Source organism: Ambystoma mexicanum, chromosome 14 (genome assembly GCF_040938575.1).
Source record: "Ambystoma mexicanum isolate Mex_15411 chromosome 14, UKY_AmexF1_1, whole genome shotgun sequence".
Taxonomy (NCBI): Eukaryota; Metazoa; Chordata; class Amphibia; order Caudata; family Ambystomatidae; genus Ambystoma; species Ambystoma mexicanum.
The window spans coordinates 142,913,133-142,935,188 of NC_090940.1; positions in this window are offsets into that span (position 1 = coordinate 142,913,133).

Genomic DNA, 22,056 nt, shown 5'->3' on the forward strand with positions numbered 1-22,056 from the left:
ATCAGTGTCACATCGTGGGCGTCCTGTGACTGGCCAAAGATGATGATGTCGTCACTGTAATTAATACAGTTGGGTATATGGCAGATGATCCTGCGAAGCTCCTCCGGGAATATCTCCGCAGCTGGAGATATTCCAAAGTTTAAACATTTATAACAGAGGAGGCCTAGGTGGGTGGTGAAGGTGGTGATGTAACATACCTCTTTGCTTAGTTCTATTTGATGGTACCCTTTGTTTAGATTTAGGCGAGATGCATTCATCTACATGGAAAACAATAGCACAACTTATCTTGTAAGCTAGCAGTGCAGACATGCCCAAAGAAGCAATTAAAAGTAGAAAAAGTACACTTGCTTGGCACCTTTGCTAATATTCTATCTTGTATTAATTCTGGCTGTGAGCACAAGGTGATTTGCAATCTTACCACTGTCTACCACTACCAGTGCAAGGTACGGCTACGTATAGCCTTGCCCTTTGTCCCTTTCTATCCTCTCTGATCTCCATAGGGATAACAACACAACAGATTACAATCAACTCCTTGAGGCAGCAACAGCGAAATTGTTGCTACGTTAAATGCTCACAGGTGCTCTTTTTCTCCTGAGTAGGTGGAAAGCCAGTGTGATGCCTCCTAAGCCTCATAACATTGCTCAGCATTATGTTCTACAGGGGGTAGGGATTGGTTTTGTGGATTTTCAGATTTTCAAATTGAGTTGTACAAGCAGGATTTCTCCAACAGTAGTTTGCATCCATGATTTTGGGGTCTGTTTGCGCTTTTCCAGTGCGGTATACTGGTTATCAGACTTTAAGTATATTATGATGGCGCAAAGTAGAAGTTGGCTAGGCTTGTCAAAATGGCAATATACTAGGATATGCTAAACACGGAAGACGATACTGGCCTTTTATAAGTCTGAGAACACTGGGCTTGTGAAATGGTAAACTAGGAGAACAGTGGCATTGCAAAATGGTAAAGTAGGGGTGTCATTTTAAAAAAATGTTTTTTTATTTGTGCACTTCGTTTACAAAAAACTTTACACAATCAATGCATAACACAACAGATCACAAAAGAGATAAATAGAAAAATCAACAAGATAAATACAGCAATTCATCCATAACAAACCCCCAAACAAGTACAGCAGCACCAAAAATCAGCAAGATAAATACAATTCTTCCATAACAAACCCCCCAAACAAGTACAGCAGCACCAAAAATCAACACGATAAATACAGCAATTTATCCATAACAAAACCCCCAAACAAGCACAGCAACACCAAAAATCAGCAAGATAAATACAGCAATTCAACCATAACAAGCCCCCATAAAAGTACAGTAGTACCAGAAATCAACAAGATAAATACAGCAATTCATCCATAACAAAACCCCCAAACAAGTACAGCAGTACCAAAAATCTAAAAGATAAATACAGCAATTCATCCATAACAAAACCCCAAAACAAGTACAGCAGTACCAAAAATCAACAAGATAAATACAGCAATTCATCCAGTACAAACTCCCCAAACAAGTACAGCAGTACCAAAAATCAGCAAGATAAATACAGCAATTCATCCATAACAAAACCCCAAAACAAGTACAGCAGTACCAAAAATCAGCAAGATAAATACAGCAATTCATCCAGTACAAACCCCCCAAACAAGTACAGCAGTACCAAAAATCAGCAAGATAAATAGAGCAATTCATCCATAACAAAACCCCCAAACAAGTACAGCAGTACCAGAAATCAAAAAGATTAATACAGCAATTCATCCATAACAAAACCCCAAAACAAGTACAGCAGTACCAAAAATCAGCAAGATAAATAGAGCAATTCATCCAGTACAAACCCCCCAAACAAGTACAGCAGTACCAAAAATCAGCAAGATAAATAGAGCAATTCATCCATAACAAAACCCCCAAACAAGTACAGCAGTACCAACAATCAACAAGATAAATACAACAATGTATCTATCGGAAAAACATAAAACAATTGGAGCAGATTCATAATATTAACATCTTTCTAAAAACGGATTTTCAATAAACATTTATTCACTCCCAATTAATAAACCAATTACCACTAATTAATAAGTTTGACCCAAGAAGAAATTGAAAAAAGGCATTACATGGCAAAAGTGAGGTAGAATCAGAAAGTCGTTCCCACAAGGTTTCCCCACGGAGAAACTCTGTAATCTTTAAAATAATTTCCCAAACAGTTCATACGGGGAGAGGCAAGCACTGCATACATCACAGTCAAATGTTTGATAGTCTCAACTTCTTTCCCACAATACCGACATAACAGACTGTCACACACTGTCTTCTTCCATAGAAAGCAGTTCTCACTCCCTTGTTGGTCTGAACCGTAACATTGTGCTTCCAAATTTCCACGATGGAAAGTGAACCAAATAAGGAGCACACTCCCCAATCCTCTTATGAACTAGTAGTGTGCTACATTTCTGTTTACTGGAACAGAGAAGATTGAGACCATGCTGGAATTTTAAATTTACAATGTTTTAAGGAGAAAAATTGGGACTCTAATAAATGTGGTTTTTATTTTGTTTTATTGATGTTTTCTGTAAATGTTTGTAATTTGTATTAATTGAATAAATTATCTACTTTTGTGTTTCTTTTGTGTTTTTGAATGTGTAGAGTTGCAAATGTAACCATTTTATTATAAGAAAAATTGGAATACAGAAGATTGAGAAAAAGATGGAATTTTAGAATTAGAATTTATGAAGGACAAAAATTGGGACTCTAATAAATATGGTTTTTATTTTGTTTTATTGATGTTATCTGCATGTTTGTAATTTGTATTAATTTAATACATTGCATATTATCTTCTTTTGTATTTATTTTGTGTTTTGTATGTGTAGAGTTGCAATTGTAACCATATCACAATAAGAAAGATTGGAAGCTGGCACAGCACAAACTGGGAAAATACTAGTGATGTGATACGTGCAGTGTACTGGGATTTTGAAAAACAGTGGTTTTGTCAAACTGTTTATCTATGTCGATTGTCCAAATTGGAGATACGTTGGGATTTTGCAGGCTGGGAGTATGTGGCAAATGTGTAACAGTAAACTGGGAGCATATTGGGATTCTGAAAACTGGACTGTACAATTTGCAATATACTGGAAGAGTGAAAAATGGGAATAAATGTAAATAGGAAATACTGGAGTAATAATGGGAATGACAAATTGTGATATTACAAACTCGGTGTATGATATGATAGGTTATTTATAACACGCTTAATACCCAGAGGTTTCTAAGCGGCAGCCGGGGATCAAACCTGTGTTGCCCTCTGTTGTCTTGCTTTCAAGGCGAGCACGCTGCCCCTGAGCTATCCTCCCGAGACTTGTATATACTGGTTTTATCAAATTGGGAATATACTGGCATGTCAAATGGAATATACTGCCATATCAAACTAGGAGAACATGTCATTCTAAAAACGAGGGGTGTTAAACTGTGAGTATACTAGGATTCCCAATATGGGAGTGTACAGGATTTGCCAAATAAGGAGTATACTACAAGTTTCAAACTGGGAATATACTGGGAAACATGGGTTTGTGCTGTTTAGCTAACTAAATATCGCGAGTCAATCTGGAAGTGCACTAGGATTGTCAAATGGGCCTTTTGAAAACTGGGCGTAGTTGCATTGTATACCTGGGACTGTAAATGTGCAAACTGGCGCAACACTGCGGTTATCAAAATTGGAGAATGCTGGGGTCGTTAAACAGTGAGTATACTGAGTTGGCCAATTTGATAAAATACTGGAATTGTTACAGGAAGTGATGTCATTTGACCCCACCCACAAGGGACATCACACGAAGTGACGGTACACAACCTTTCGCCCCTTCACAAAACAGAAAGTGGCATCACATAGCATTGTTTCTCAATTCACTAAGAAAAATATGATTACGCTATTACTGTAATACGGTATACATTTCATACAAGATTGGATCACCATATGTAGCGTTAATATGGGTATAGGCCCATATTACCAAATTATTGTGAATATAAGTATTTGCACTTATCTTGGCATGCCTGCAGTTACTGTCATCACGAGGTTCCGGACAAGGCACTACAAGCTGGATGCAGAAAAGTGGCATAGAAGAAAATGGCAACGCGTGGTCAGGGTGCACAATTACACTTAAACTAATGCAGAAAATATTAAGGTCAAGTTTGTAGAGGCAAAATAATCAAATTTTAAATCAAAAGTTCATGCACAAACTGAAAGGGAATACATACATGGTTCGTCATCAGGCAGACCAAGAGGCTGACACCCCGACATTGTACTCCTATGCGCCACTGAAAGGGAATACATGCATGGTTCGTCATCAGGCAGACCAAGAGGCTGACAGCCCAACATTGTACTCCTACGCGCCACTGAAAGGGGATACATACATGGTTCATCATCATGGTTCATCATCAGGCAGACCAAGAGGCTGACACCTGGACATTGTACTCCTATGCGCCACTGAAAGGGGATACATACATGGTTCGTCATCATCGTTCATCACCAGGCAGACCAAGAGGCTGACACCCTGACATTGTCCTCCTATGCGCCACTGAAAGGGAATACATACATGGTTCGTCATCAGGCTGACCAAGAGGCTGACACCCTGACATTGTACTCCTATGCGCCACTGAAATGGAATACATAAATGGTTCGAATACATGCATGGGTCGTCATCAGGCAGACCACGAGGCTGACACCCTGACATTGTGCTCCTATGCGCCACTGAAAGGGAATACATACATGGTTTGTCATGAGGCTGACCAAGAGGCTGACACCCTGACATTGTACTCCTATGCGCCACTGAAATGGAATACATAAATGGTTCGAATACATACATGGTTCGTCATCAGGCAGACCACGAGGCTGACACCCTGACATTGTGCTCCTATGCGCCACTGAAAGGGAATACATACATGGTTTGTCATGAGGCAGACCAAGAAGCTGACACCCCGACATTGTACACCTATGCGCCACTGATAGGGAATACATACATGGTTCATCAGCAGACAGACCAAGAGACTGACACCCCGACATTGTACACCTATGTGTCACCGATAGAGAATACATACATGGTTCGTCATCAGGCAGACCAAGAGGCTGACCCCCGACATTGTACTCCTATACGCCGCTGACCTTGTATGTTATTAACCATACATGTCTGAGCTATGTGGTTCAGTGACATATATGGTTGAGTAGTCTTTAATAGGATTCAAACGTATGATGGGTAGAACACAGATAGACCCCAGCAGTGAACACTTAACCCACTGAGCTATCTTACCAGCTATTTATCCTTAAATGTGCATACCACAGAATCTGGTAAAGTTTTGGCTCTGGGGGTTACATTTCTTATTAACATAACACTTATTATTACAGTGCTTAGAAGCACCAGGTATATGTTAGGGCACACTAGCAAACCTGATAATTGTAGTGCCATATTTTTTTAAAGGACTTGTGAGGTTGGTGGGTACATATCCTCATAAATGTCTCTGTTGAACTGCACAATTCATTCTACAGCATATTGGGCCTCATTACGAGTCTGCTGGTCTGGAAATAAGTGTGCCGGTAACCTCCCCGGCACCCTTGTTTCCGGACCGGCATACTACGGGTTTCACTGCCGGAGCCGCGGTGCCCGACAGGTCTGACCCTGCCAGGCACAGCAGTCACGGCAGGCAAAGCCATCACGGAAGCACCGGCACCGTTAACAACGGTGCCGGTGCTTCCGTGTCCCCACTCCCATAGAGTCCTGTGGGACTCTCTGGGAATGGGGATTAACGAAATTACCAGCGCCTGACTTCCCGGCCAGGAAGTCAGGAGCCGGTAATTTCTTACGGGTCCGGTGGCAACCCACCGGTAGAACCGGCAGGGTTACCGCCGGACCCGTAATGAGGCCCATTGTGTCACAATGGAATAGCTTAGAGAGTTTCAATCATATGGCTTTTTTCTATTCCTGCTGCAAAATGTGCTGTAAAATGTGTTGTTTCGACCTGGGGCTGGGTATAGTTCCCTTCTCAGCCCCTGTAGCAAAAATCAAAAGCTGCCACCCATTAATATATGCACAGTAATTGAAGATATCTTAAAGTGAAATATACACATTTAGTTCAATGGGCTTTTCCCCTTAGAAAAAAGTGCACAAGACAAACCGTGGGCAGGTGCAGTTGCCTCGGAGAGATTCTGTATTGGGGAGGCCAGGAGAACTATTTTGAGGTACACATGTGAAGAACAAGGCTCATTTTGGCAAGGCACCTCTGAGCGGGCAAAGATCGGGCGTGCACCCAGCTCTGAAGTGCCTGACACCCCAGAGGGCAAGGGTGGTATCAGTTTCAGAGAACAGTTTTCATAGTACCCTCAAGGGGGCAGCGATAAGTCTCAATGAGGGGATCTGGCCCAGGAGACACTTACTCCAGTTATTACCATGCTACCTTAGCACCAGTGGTGAGATGTTGTGATCAGTCTGGAGGGGGCTCATCACAGGGTCCTGAATCATTTCTTTCTCCCTTGACATACAGTTCACGTCAATAGCAATATTGGGTAGCAGAGTACCGTTCACACTCGGCACTTGTTTATTTGTGACCACCTCCCTAATTTGCGGTACTGCAGGTGTATACCCGAGGGAGCATTTGTGGTCGTGTGTGCCTATATGTAACTCCTTCTGCCTCAGTGTGTCGGTGCACTCTGAGAGATTCATTTATGTGATGCGCATGATTGTTTATAACCCCCCACAGGTGCCAAGCATGTGGGTTTGGCATTAGGAGCCAGTGCTGCCCTGGAGAGCATCTGTAAACGACCCCAGAGTCACAGTCTTATTCACAGACTTGGAGGTGAGGTTTTAGGTCCTGGATGGCACCCTGTATTACTGCTGGGGGTCCTGGGCTGCCGGCCTACCTCTTTAGCACGTACATTTTGGAGAATGTGTAGAGGAGCAGGTAGACCCTATCTTGCCAGTTCCCACCCCCCTCACCGACGTCATACTGAAACAGTCGGAGAAGATCCATAAATGGGATCCCCTGCATTGTTCCCATACCGCATCAAGTGTATGAGAGACGTTATGCACTCAGGCAGCCATACAGAATGTACCTTCGCACTGACGGTGTGGAAGTATGTCGCATGGAAGAATGCATTGTAACACATAAGAACGGTATTGGAGAAACACAATTAAATAATGGACAGCATGGAAGAATGCTACATGAAAGGATGTCGCCTGCCAAGATGTCAGAATGCATCCATGAATATTATGGATGGACTTTAAAGTGATATCAGAAAGAAGATATATGAACCTATGCTGAAATGATTTGAAAAATACTTAGAAGTAACGATTTAACAGAAACACTAAGAGTAACATATAGCTGAAGTAATCATGGATCTAAAGAAGATGAAGTAACTTACTGACCACTAACTGTAAATATGCAGTAGCGCAAGGTAGAAAGAAAACATGTAGAAGCTTGCTATAGAGGAATATATAATGTGGCAAGGACGGCCATAGTAGTTGAACTTAACCAAGCTATCTCAGAGACAGGCTGAGGCTATAGAATCAGGAGACGTGTAAAAACAGCACGTGTGGAGAGCCGACGATGAGTCAAGGTTGGCCCAGAGTTAAGGACGCTATTTTTAAAGGATAAGCTCAGAGCACAAAGGGAGTATGTGGATAAGCTCTGACTGTAGGACATTCTTCCTATATGGAAGAAGAAGAAAACATCTGTGAGAGCCAAACTGGTGGTCAATTAAAAGTATACGAAGTTCATGTGAGATAGAGTGAGCAAGTCTCTAGAGGCTAAGAGGATCAAAAGCACCATGCATAATTAGATAAAATAGCAGTAAATAGAAGGTTGAAATTGACAAATTTGTGGTCTCTTCACACTTGACTCAGATGACGAAAACAAAGGTTATTCATTAGAGCCTTAAGCTAAGATAGTGGTGTGCTCACACTCCCTTAAATGTTCCAGGACTGTGAACAGGCAACAAGGTCAACTACAAACGGAAGACTTTGGCTTGTGGCCTACCGATGAGAGATGATGGACTAATTGGGAGAACGGGGTGTAGTCTGATGGGATTCAAGCACCTATGTTTTGTTTCACATACATGCTGCTAAAAGAGCCAAACGTCCAAGGTTGGGATAATATGCCAACCAATCAGTGGGGTTGTGGGACAACCTAGCGTGCAATGTAGCATAAGCCAATCCACTGTTGTTTTGTCTGCTATAATCAGTACTATACATATTTAAAGGTAGTTCAAGGCATGCCCCACAGATAAGGCATAACCAATGATGTACTAATCCTTATATCTTCTATAAGTAGATATGTTTCCTTAACCAATCCTTTCCCTCGATAGGTTTTGTATTTTGCCATGTAGGATGACATCATAGATGGCGCATATTGGGGTATAAGACCTCCATGCAATCAAGTTTGTTTGTGAGTAAGCATGCATCAGTCCGATGTCTGCCAGTTTGCCCTGCTTTATTAAATAAGAATAAAGTCGTATTTTGCCACACTCTTTGAATCTGTCCGATTATTTGGTCTATGATCATTATTGTAATTCCATCTAGCATAAATGATGCTTCAAGATGCTAGAGCACAGATGGCTAGAACCCACCTTGGAGAAACCCCAACCCTTCTGCTTTATGCGCTGAGGGGCGCAGGCCTTGTTTTGCAATGCCCTCTGCCTTTGGTTCTGGGTGCTCCCCGGCTTCTCTGGTCACCATCCCTTCTTTTTTTGCTAATGGTGACCTGCATTGTAGATTGTGCATTATTCCCAATACTTTTACTACATCCTGCTCGTGCTCCTTCACCTGCCAGGCACCCCTCCCCTTCACGTTCAGGTGAGTTTGGGGCTGGCGGGCCCCATTCCCCCTCCCCTCACCTGACGATGACATACATGACCAGCACTTTGCCAAAGAGCCCCAGCATGCACACCATGGAGTAGAGGGTGGTGATGATGATGGCGATGATGATGGCCGTGGGGTCTTGGCTCGCCGCTGCGGTTGCACAGGTGGTGGAGGGAAGCCGACAGGTTGCCATCCATGGGGAAGAACAGGTTGCTCAGGCTGGGCAAAGGGCAGCCCCAGGGGGGAGCAGGACCCCAGCAATGACCTTGCTGGCTGCCATTGGGGTTGGCAGTGCTGGGCAGCAGAGGCTCCATGCTGACTGCCAGGGACAGGTTTCTGAGGAGCAGGGACATCTTCCTGTGAGTCCCTCCAATCTTCCACTCCTTCTCCCTGCCCTCCCGATCTGAGCCTCCTCCTCCTCGTCCCTCCTCCTCCTCTTAGCCACTGGAAAGTGTTTCAGTCCGTTGGAGATGAATAGGTGTGAGAGCAAAGGTGAGAGAGGACAGGCACCTGTAGCGCCTGCCAGGCACATGCCACCCCCATCGGCAGGGTATCCTGCTCCCTCCTCCCCCTGGCCAGAAAGGTGCACATCACAGCACAGTCTTGGTCCAGGCTACTGTTCCATGTGACCCTCTCATTATTCTAATGACATCTCCCACCCCCAATTTCCTTCTGGGGTTCGTGGGATGATGGCGAGCTTCCCCCTGCATGCCTGCCTCTTGCCTTTTCAATGGGAGCTGCACAACATCAATTCTCTGGCTGATGCGGCAAGCTCATGGTTGCTAGGCAACCATGACCTCGAGTCTTGAGAACGCAGACCTAGTGGCGCTGCGCCCGCCCCCCCTCTCCCCCAGGCAGGCATCATGGAGCTTGCCTTGCAGCCCTCGTCTTTTTTTAATAGTTTCAATGAAAACAACAACAAACTATCTCAAAAAAATCTCAGGGGTCGCAAAATGATGCCAGGGGTCACGGGGAAATGCCAGGGGTAACTGCTGCGACCTCTGGCGACCCCCAAATGATGTCCCTGGATGATGTTATTGCGGTAATGTCGACAGAGCTCATAAGAGTTGGCATCCCTCTGGTGTCAAAGGGTTTGCAGTGCGCTGCTATCTACATATCCTGGTTGTGTCTTGGCATTGGTGCAATCTGTGTCCTCACCCACTAAGGAGCTCATGTTGGTATGTGACATAACGTGATTGAAAGGTGTACAAGACTTGAGTAAGGCTTTAACGCCTTCCATTCCTGCCACGCCACATAGTTATTCATTTGTATGGCGCAGAGGAGGGGCGCGTTGCAACTTGCATTTCCGCCACCTCCCTTCCTCTCTGTCATACAAATGCTACAGCATTTGCGCCTGCATTGATTTTCATGCTGGCGCAAATGATGTAGATCCCTATGGGATCTATCTATTTAATGCATAAAGCAGGCGGTCCTCATAGGGATTGATTGTACATGCTGCCTGCCATGTTCGCAGCGTGTACATTTAGAATTAAACCCTGTCCAACATGCTCGCTTACCATGCATGCATGGTAAGCAGTCTTCACATTTGAAATTAAACCCGGGCCGACATGCTCGAATGTTGGGAAGGGTTTCATTGTAGTTGTGAACACTGCTTGCCATGCAAGAATGGCAAGCGGCACCCACAATTAAAAGCAAACGCTGCCTGGCATGCAATCATGCCAGGCAGCCCTTCTCTCTTTGCATGACGGAGTGCAAAAGTGCAGGTCAAAAGGTGGCATACACACCACTTGCCCTGCATATTTGCACTCCACCGTGTAAATGACAAATATTTGGTGGCAAAGTATTATGGATCGTTCTCTTAGAGTAGACTGGTGCAATTATGCCTTGCATTGTCTGATTCTGTCCCGCATGTCTGCTCAGCATATGCTGTATTATGGATTGTTCTCTTAGAGTAGACTGGTGCGATTATGCCTTTCAGTGTCTGATTTTATCCCGCATGTCTGCTCAGCCTATGCCGTATTATGGATCGTTCTCTTAGAGTAGATTGGTGTGATTATGCATTGCATTGTCTGATTCTGTCCCGCATGTCTGCTCAGAATATGCTGAGTTATTCAGTGTTCTCTTAGAGTAGACTGGTGTGATTATGCCTTACATTGTCTGATTCTTTCCCACATGTCTGCTCAGCATATGCCATATTATGTATCGTTCTCTTAGAATGGACTGGTGCAATTATGCCTTTCAGTGTCTGATTCTATTCTGCATGTCTGCCCAGCAAATGCCGTATTATGAATTGTTCTCTTAGAGTAGAGTAGACTGGTGCGATTATGCCTTGCATTGTCTGATTCCGTCCCGCATGTCTGCTCAGCATATGATGTATTATGGATCATTCTCTTAGAGTAGAGTAGACTGGTGCGTTTGTGCCTTGCATTGTCTGATTCTGTCCAGCATGTCTGCTCAGCATATGCTGTATTATGGATCGTTCTCTTAGAGTAGAGTACACTGTTGCGATTATGATTGCAGTATCTGATTCTGTCCCGCATGTCTGCTCAGCATATGCCGTACTATGGATCATTCTCTTAGAGTAGAGTAGACTGGTGCGATTATGCCTTGCAGTGTCTGATTCTGCCCTGTATGTCTGCTCAGCATATGCTGTATTATGGATCATTCTCTTAGAGTAGAGTAGACTGGTGCGTTTGTGCCTTGCATTGTCTGATTCCATCCCGCATGTCTGCTCAGCATATGCCGTATTATGGATCATTCTCTTAGAGTATAGTAGACTGGTGCGTTTGTGCCTTGCATTGTCTGATTCTGTCCAGCATGTCTGCTCAGCATATGCTGTATTATGGATCGTTCTCTTAGAGTAGAGTACACTGTTGCATTTATGCCTTGCATTGTCTGATTCTGCCCTGTATGTCTGCTCAGCATATGCTGTATTATGGATCATTCTCTTAGAGTACAGTAGACTGGTGCGTTTGTGCCTTGCATTGTCTGATTCCGTCCCGCATGTCTGCTCAGCATATGCCGTATTATGGATCATTCTCTTAGAGTAGAGTAGACTGGTGCGTTTGTGCCTTGCATTGTCTGATTCTGTCCAGCATGTCTGCTCTGCATATGCTGTATTATGGATCGTTCTCTTAGAGTAGAGTACACTGTTGCGATTATGCCTTGCAGTATCTGATTCTGTCCCGCATGTCTGCTCAGCATATGATCATTCTCTTAGAGTAGAGTAGACTGGTGCGATTATGCCTTGCATTGTCTGATTCTGTCCCGCATGTCTGCTCAGCATATGCCATATTATGGATCATTCTCTTAGAGTAGAGTACACTGTTGCGATTATGCCTTGCAGTATCTGATTCTGTCCCGCATGTCTGCTCAGCATATGCCGTACAATGGATCATTCTCTTAGAGTAGAGTAGACTGGTGCGATTATGGCTTGCATTGTCTGATTCCGTCCCACATGTCTGCTCAGCATATGCCGTACTATGGATCATTCTCTTAGAGTAGAGTAGAATGGTGCGATTGTGCCTGGCGTTGTCTGATTCTGCCCTGCATGTCTACTCAGCATATGCCGTGTTATGGATCATTCTCTTAGAGTAGAGTACACTGTTGCGATTATGCTTTGCAGTGTCTGATTCTGCCCTGCATGTCTGCTCAGCATATGCCGTGTTATGGATCATTCTCTTAGAGTAGAGTATAATGGTGCGTTTGTGCCTTGCATTGTCTGATTCTGTCCAGCATGTCTGCTCAGCATATGCTGTATTATGGATCGTTCTCTTAGAGTAGAGTACACTGTTGCGATTATGATTGCAGTATCTGATTCTGTCCCGCATGTCTGCTCAGCATATGCCGTACTATGGATCATTCTCTTAGAGTAGAGTAGACTGGTGCGATTATGCCTTGCATTGTCTGATTCTGCCCTGTATGTCTGCTCAGCATATGCTGTATTATGGATCATTCTCTTAGAGTAGAGTAGACTGGTGCGTTTGTGCCTTGCATTGTCTGATTCCATCTCGCATGTCTGCTCAGCATATGCCGTATTATGGATCATTCTCTTAGAGTATAGTAGACTGGTGCGTTTGTGCCTTGCATTGTCTGATTCTGTCCAGCATGTCTTCTCAGCATATGCTGTATTAAGGATTGTTCTCTTAGAGTAGAGTACACTGTTGCATTTATGCCTTGCATTGTCTGATTCTGCCCTGTATGTCTGCTCAGCATATGCTGTATTATGGATCATTCTCTTAGAGTAGAGTAGACTGGTGCGTTTGTGCCTTGTATTGTCTGATTCCGTCCCGCATGTCTGCTCAGCATATGCCGTATTATGGATCATTCTCTTAGAGTAGAGTAGACTGGTGCGTTTGTGCCTTGCATTGTCTGATTCTGTCCAGCATGTCTGCTCTGCATATGCTGTATTATGGATCGTTCTCTTAGAGTAGAGTACACTGTTGCGATTATGATTGCAGTATCTGATTCTGTCCCGCATGTCTGCTCAGCATATGCTGTATTATGGATCGTTCTCTTAGAGTAGAGTACACTGTTGCGATTATGCCTTGCAGTATCTGATTCTGTCCCGCATGTCTGCTCAGCATATGCCATACTATGGATCATTCTCTTAGAGTAGAGTAGACTGGTGCGATTATGCCTTGCATTGTCTAATTCTGTCCCGCATGTCTGCTCAGCATATGACGTATTATGGATCATTCTCTTAGAGTAGAGTACACTGTTGTGATTATGCCTTGCAGTATCTGATTCTGTCCCGCATGTCTGCTCAGCATATGCCGTACAATGGATCATTCTCTTAGAGTAGAGTAGACTGGTGCGATTATGCCTTGCATTGTCTGATTCTGTCCAGCATGTCTGCTCAGCATATGCTGTATTATGGATCGTTCTCTTAGAGTAGAGTACACTGTTGCGATTATGATTGCAGTATCTGATTCTGTCCCGCATGTCTGCTCAGCATATGCCGTACTATGGATCATTCTCTTAGAGTAGAGTAGACTGGTGCGATTATGCCTTGCAGTGTCTGATTCTGCCCTGTATGTCTGCTCAGCATATGCTGTATTATGGATCATTCTCTTAGAGTAGAGTAGACTGGTGCGTTTGTGCCTTGCATTGTCTGATTCCATCCCGCATGTCTGCTCAGCATATGCCGTATTATGGATCATTCTCTTAGAGTATAGTAGACTGGTGCGTTTGTGCCTTGCATTGTCTGATTCTGTCCAGCATGTCTGCTCAGCATATGCTGTATTATGGATCGTTCTCTTAGAGTAGAGTACACTGTTGCATTTATGCCTTGCATTGTCTGATTCTGCCCTGTATGTCTGCTCAGCATATGCTGTATTATGGATCATTCTCTTAGAGTAGAGTAGACTGGTGCGTTTGTGCCTTGTATTGTCTGATTCCGTCCCGCGTGTCTGCTCAGCATATGCCGTATTATGGATCATTCTCTTAGAGTAGAGTAGACTGGTGCGTTTGTGCCTTGCATTGTCTGATTCTGTCCAGCATGTCTGCTCTGCATATGCTGTATTATGGATCGTTCTCTTAGAGTAGAGTACACTGTTGCGATTATGATTGCAGTATCTGATTCTGTCCCGCATGTCTGCTCAGCATATGCTGTATTATGGATCGTTCTCTTAGAGTAGAGTACACTGTTGCGATTATGCCTTGCAGTATCTGATTCTGTCCCGCATGTCTGCTCAGCATATGCCATACTATGGATCATTCTCTTAGAGTAGAGTAGACTGGTGCGATTATGCCTTGCATTGTCTAATTCTGTCCCGCATGTCTGCTCAGCATATGACGTATTATGGATCATTCTCTTAGAGTAGAGTACACTGTTGTGATTATGCCTTGCAGTATCTGATTCTGTCCCGCATGTCTGCTCAGCATATGCCGTACAATGGATCATTCTCTTAGAGTAGAGTAGACTGGTGCGATTATGCCTTGCATTGTCTGATTCTGTCCAGCATGTCTGCTCAGCATATGCTGTATTATGGATCGTTCTCTTAGAGTAGAGTACACTGTTGCGATTATGATTGCAGTATCTGATTCTGTCCCGCATGTCTGCTCAGCATATGCCGTACTATGGATCATTCTCTTAGAGTAGAGTAGACTGGTGCGATTATGCCTTGCAGTGTCTGATTCTGCCCTGTATGTCTGCTCAGCATATGCTGTATTATGGATCATTCTCTTAGAGTAGAGTAGACTGGTGCGTTTGTGCCTTGCATTGTCTGATTCCATCCCGCATGTCTGCTCAGCATATGCCGTATTATGGATCATTCTCTTAGAGTATAGTAGACTGGTGCGTTTGTGCCTTGCATTGTCTGATTCTGTCCAGCATGTCTGCTCAGCATATGCTGTATTATGGATCGTTCTCTTAGAGTAGAGTACACTGTTGCATTTATGCCTTGCATTGTCTGATTCTGCCCTGTATGTCTGCTCAGCATATGCTGTATTATGGATCATTCTCTTAGAGTAGAGTAGACTGGTGCGTTTGTGCCTTGCATTGTCTGATTCTGTCCAGCATGTCTGCTCTGCATATGCTGTATTATGGATCGTTCTCTTAGAGTAGAGTACACTGTTGCGATTATGCCTTGCAGTATCTGATTCTGTTCGCATGTCTGCTCAGCATATGATCATTCTCTTAGAGTAGAGTAGACTGGTGCGATTATGCCTTGCATTGTCTGATTCTGTCCCGCATGTCTGCTCAGCATATGCCATATTATGGATCATTCTCTTAGAGTAGAGTACACTGTTGCGATTATGCCTTGCAGTATCTGATTCTGTCCCGCATGTCTGCTCAGCATATGCCGTACAATGGATCATTCTCTTAGAGTAGAGTAGACTGGTGCGATTATGGCTTGCATTGTCTGATTCCGTCCCACATGTCTGCTCAGCATATGCCGTACTATGGATCATTCTCTTAGAGTAGAGTAGAATGGTGCGATTGTGCCTGGCGTTGTCTGATTCTGCCCTGCATGTCTACTCAGCATATGCCGTGTTATGGATCATTCTCTTAGAGTAGAGTACACTGTTGCGATTATGCTTTGCAGTGTCTGATTCTGCCCTGCATGTCTGCTCAGCACATGCCGTGTTATGGATCATTCTCTTAGAGTAGAGTATAATGGTGCGTTTGTGCCTTGCATTGTCTGATTCTGTAAAGCATGTCTGCTCAGCATATGCTGTATTATGGATCGTTCTCTTAGAGTAGAGTACACTGTTGCGATTATGATTGCAGTATCTGATTCTGTCCCGCATGTCTGCTCAGCATATGCCGTACTATGGATCATTCTCTTAGAGTAGAGTAGACTGGTGCGATTATGCCTTGCATTGTCTGATTCTGCCCTGTATGTCTGCTCAGCATATGCTGTATTATGGATCATTCTCTTAGAGTAGAGTAGACTGGTGCGTTTGTGCCTTGCATTGTCTGATTCCATCCCGCATGTCTGCTCAGCATATGCCGTATTATGGATCATTCTCTTAGAGTATAGTAGACTGGTGCGTTTGTGCCTTGCATTGTCTGATTCTGTCCAGCATGTCTTCTCAGCATATGCTGTATTAAGGATTGTTCTCTTAGAGTAGAGTACACTGTTGCATTTATGCCTTGCATTGTCTGATTCTGCCCTGTATGTCTGCTCAGCATATGCTGTATTATGGATCATTCTCTTAGAGTAGAGTAGACTGGTGCGTTTGTGCCTTGTATTGTCTGATTCCGTCCCGCATGTCTGCTCAGCATATGCCGTATTATGGATCATTCTCTTAGAGTAGAGTAGACTGGTGCGTTTGTGCCTTGCATTGTCTGATTCTGTCCAGCATGTCTGCTCTGCATATGCTGTATTATGGATCGTTCTCTTAGAGTAGAGTACACTGTTGCGATTATGATTGCAGTATCTGATTCTGTCCCGCATGTCTGCTCAGCATATGCTGTATTATGGATCGTTCTCTTAGAGTAGAGTACACTGTTGCGATTATGCCTTGCAGTATCTGATTCTGTCCCGCATGTCTGCTCAGCATATGCCATACTATGGATCATTCTCTTAGAGTAGAGTAGACTGGTGCGATTATGCCTTGCATTGTCTGATTCTGTCCCGCATGTCTGCTCAGCATATGCCGTATTATGGATCATTCTCTTAGAGTAGAGTACACTGTTGTGATTATGCCTTGCAGTATCTGATTCTGTCCCGCATGTCTGCTCAGCATATGCCGTACAATGGATCATTCTCTTAGAGTAGAGTAGACTGGTGCGATTATGGCTTGCATTGTCTGATTCCGCCCCACATGTCTGCTCAGCATATGCCGTACTATGGATCATTCTCTTAGAGTAGAGTAGAATGGTGCGATTGTGCCTGGCGTTGTCTGATTCTGCCCCGCATGTCTGCTCAGCATATGCCGTGTTATGGATCATTCTCTTAGAGTAGAGTACACTGTTGCGATTATGCTTTGCAGTGTCTGATTCTGCCCTGCATGTCTGCTCAGCATATGCCGTGTTATGGATCATTCTCTTAGAGTAGAGTAGAATGGTGCGATTGTGCCTTGCAGTATCTGATTCTGTCCCGCATGTCTGCTCAGCATATGCCGTGTTATGGATCATTCTCTTAGAGTAGAGTAGAATGGTGCGATTGAGCCTGGCGTTGTCTGATTCTGCCCCGCATGTCTGCTCAGCATATGCCGTGTTATGGATCATTCTCTTAGAGTAGAGTACACTGTTGCGATTATGCCTTGCAGTGTCTGATTCTGCCCCGCATGTCTGCTCAGCATATGCCGGGTTATGGATCATTCTCTTAGAGTAGAGTACAATGTTGCGATAATGTATTGCAGTGTCTGATTCTGCCCCGCATGTCTGCTCAGCATATGCCGTGTTATGGATCATTCTCTTAGAGTAGAGTAGACTGGTGCGATTATGCCTTGCAGTGTCTGATTCTGCCCCGCATGTCTGCTCAGCATATGCCGGGTTATGGATCATTCTCTTAGAGTAGAGTACAATGTTGCGATAATGTATTGCAGTGTCTGATTCTGCCCCGCATGTCTGCTCAGCATATGCCGTATTATGGATCATTCTCTTAGAGTAGAGTAGACTGGTGCGATTATGCCTTGCAGTGTCTGATTCTGCCCCGCATGTCTGCTCAGCATATGCCGGGTTATGGATCATTCTCTTAGAGTAGAGTACAATGTTGCGATTATGTTTTGCAGTGTCTGATTCTGCCCCGCATGTCTGCTCAGCATATGCCGTATTATGGATCATTCTCTTAGAGTATAGTAGACTGGTGCGATTATGCCTTGCAGTGTCTGATTCTGCCCCGCATGTCTGCTCAGCATATGCCGGGTTATGGATCATTCTCTTAGAGTAGAGTACACTGTTGCGATTATGCCTTGCAGTGTCTGATTCTGCCCTGCATGTCTGCTCAGCATATGCCGGGTTATGGATCATTCTCTTAGAGTAGAGTACAATGTTGCGATTATGTTTTGCAGTGTCTGATTCTACCCCGCATGTCTGCTCAGCATATGCCGGGTTATGGATCATTCTCTTAGAGTAGAGTACAATGTTGCGATTATGTTTTGCAGTGTCTGATTCTACCCCGCATGTCTGCTCAGCATATGCCGGGTTATGGATCATTCTCTTAGAGTAGAGTACAATGTTGCGATTATGTTTTGCAGTGTCTGATCCTGCCCCGCATGTCTGCTCAGCAAATGCCGGGTTATGGATCATTCTCTTAGAGTAGAGTAGACTGGTGCGATTATGCCTTGCAGTGTCTGATTCTGCCCCGCATGTCTGCTCAGCATATGCCGGGTTATGGATCTTTCTCTTAGAGTAGAGTACAATGTTGCGATTATGTTTTGCAGTGTCTGATTCTGCCCCGCATGTCTGCTCAGCATATGCCGGGTTATGGATCATTCTCTTAGAGTAGAGTAGACTGGTGCGATTATGCCTTTCAGTGTCTGATTCTGCCCCGCATGTCTGCTCAGCATATGCCGGGTTATGGATCATTCTCTTAGAGTAGAGTACAATGTTGCGATTATGTTTTGCAGTGTCTGATTCTGCCCCGCATGTCTGCTCAGCATATGCCGGGTTATGGATCATTCTCTTAGAGTAGAGTACAATGTTGCGATTATGTTTTGCAGTGTCTGATCCTGCCCCGCATGTCTGCTCAGCAAATGCCGGGTTATGGATCATTCTCTTAGAGTAGAGTAGACTGGTGCGATTATGCCTTGCAGTGTCTGATTCTGCCCCGCATGTCTGCTCAGCATATGCCGGGTTATGGATCTTTCTCTTAGAGTAGAGTACAATGTTGCGATTATGTTTTGCAGTGTCTGATTCTGCCCCGCATGTCTGCTCAGCATATGCCGGGTTATGGATCATTCTCTTAGAGTAGAGTAGACTGGTGCGATTATGCCTTTCAGTGTCTGATTCTGCCCCGCATGTCTGCTCAGCATATGCCGGGTTATGGATCATTCTCTTAGAGTAGAGTACAATGTTGCGATTATGTTTTGCAGTGTCTGATTCTGCCCCGCATGTCTGCTCAGCATATGCCGGGTTATGGATAGTACTCTGAAGATTAGAGACCCAGAGTCCTTTTGGTATTAGGTTCTTTTTCTTATAATCTGTTAAGAAACACATGAAATACATGTTACTGTGCACTTGGGCTTGCTTCCTTCCCATCTGGCAGACATCTGGCAGAAAGCTCAACACATATTCTGCCCCATGTTGAACTTCCTAAAAGCTTAGGCTCTATTCTGGTTTGTCATGGATTATTGATTCCACCCCACCCCCACCTCTTAACACGTTACATTTTTGGCAACAGAGGGTCTAGTCATATTTCATAAAGTGCGTCAAAACTTTTTTCCTGGGGAAAAAACATGACTTCCACCCAAATTCATTTTCTCCCAAAGTCACCCGAGCTTCTTCCTGTCCCTCCGCCCTCCCTATCGCTAACTATCAGACGTGGGCTAAGCTATTTCTCCTTGGGAAATGGTTCAAAATATTCTGTAGTTTTGCCTCTGTAAATACACATTTGGAATGCACATTATTTTCAGCCGGACTTAGAACATTTAGTTTGCAAAGGTAGCGGGCGCCCCTCTCTCGACAGAACAAGGCCTGATAACCTGTTCAGTGGTTATTAACCACTTGAGAGTTCGCAGCCACTGCTTTTACTCACTGTGCCTTTCACAGATGAAATATCCATTTGCATATCAGTCTTTGTTCTGCCCAGGGGCAGTCCAGCACCGAAATGCAATGGCAATTCCAACCTGAACGAGAGTACCACCAGCAACCCCATACACGTGTTTCACCCTTGTTGGGGATCATCAGTGAGACGTGGTCTCCCTCTCACTGTGCTTAGAGAGGCATCAGCTTCACCTCACTGATGATCCCCAACAAGGGTGAAACACGTGTATGGGGTTGCTGGTGGTACTCTCGTTCAGGTTGGAATTGCCATTGTATTTCGGTGCTGGACTGCCCCTGGGCAGGACAAAGACTGATATGCAAATGGATATTTCCCATCTGTGAAAGGCACAGTGAGTAAAAGCAGTGGCTGCGAACTCTCAAGTGGTTAATAACCACTGAACAGGTTATCAGGCCTTGTTCTGTCGAGAGAGGGGCGCCCGCTACCTTTGCAAACTGGACTTAGAACATTTGCTCAAATGAATGTGACAGCAGTGAAAGCGTAAGATCTTTGCATGGAGCTGTGTTGCTCTGTGCTCATGATGTTAGTTGAACCTGATCCAGAAACCTATTTAAGATACAAATATTATTACAAGTATTATTTATATTTAATCATGGTTTTTCAATGTAAACCATGATTAGAAATGAATATAGTTTGTGCCTAATGTATCCAGTTCGAGTTTATAGAGTAAGTTTATATAGTTCTCATTCTAATCCATTACTGTGGCCCTCATTTGGAGGTTGCCGGGCGGCCTACTGGCAACCTGGGCTTAACGTTTCCACCGCCCGATTTCCTGCCAATACTGGGATATTACAGCCGGTGGAGGAGGGGTAAGTTCCCATTCCCACGGGAATGGGAACAAAGACGCACCGGGACATTAATAACGGTGCTGTTGCTTCTGTAAAAAAATCTGCCGATAGGGGCTTGAACCATTAGGTCATTAGGTGCCATCAGGTCACTTGCCGGTAGTTCACTGCCCCTACCGGCAGACTTGTAGTTTGCAAGGCCAGAAAAGGTGCCGGTAACATTGTTACCAGCACCTTATTTCCGGACCGGCAAACTTATAATGAAGGCCTATATTTTGAAGAAGGCCTGCATGAAAAGAAGACTACTGTGACAATGGAGAGGAAGTGAAGGCCTCTCTGCAGAGGACAGGAGAGGTCTCGGTCGACCTGACCACTATTAATTTAATTGGGACATCCCTGGCAGCACAACTTGACTCATGCGGGATCAGAGTATAATATTAAGAGCCGTGTAGCACTACTCCTCTCACCCTCAACAGTTCACCTCTCTCCTGCCCACAGTGTGCAAAGGAGCATTTTCAATACCCTGTACGATCAGGTACAAATGACACGCTGTCTATTGTTATTCATCATTAGGATAATGATTGAGCGTGGACTTAGCTTCGGGAGATAACCGGGTGCTTGAGAAGTCATGGGGGAAGCACGCGGTGAAGGAAGCAGATCACTAGCGATAAATAGAAGGGAACGGGGAGCAAACAGCTGTGAAGTGGTGGGGGGGGCATCTGACAGCAAGGGATCGACAAGCAACCAGGAAGAAAACAGGGGGGGAGCAGATCGCAAAGTCTCAGATAAGGTGGACATAGACTGGGGGTGGTGCTAGGTGTTAAGGAGGAGCCATTCTTTGAAGAGGAAGACTCTATGCAGCTGCAAACCTGTAAGACCTCAAGAGCCCCTTCGCCAGATACCCAAGTCTATCTGAGAGGGGGTCCTCAGAGATACCAAAAGCTTCACGCTTATCAGCAATAAGATCATTCATGTTGCTATTAACGTTATCGGGAACGATATATGAACATATTAACAGGTTTAATCAGACTGGGGTCAACATTGTTCGGGCAAATGGGGTAACACAGAGGATGTGAAAACGAACTGTGCTGTAAATGGCAAGCGTGCCGCAAGCCATGCTCCTCTGGTTGATCAGCCACTCACAGACCTGGATGACATACCACCGGGAGCTGTAGCCTTTGGCTCTCCAGATGTTTTGGACTGCAAACATCTGGGGAGCCAAACGGTGCCGGCCCCTGCTATACAGGCACGTTTCTGGTTTCCGGGGAGCTTGTAGTCTAAGTTACTCTCACGCCCCTGATGTGATTAAAGCCT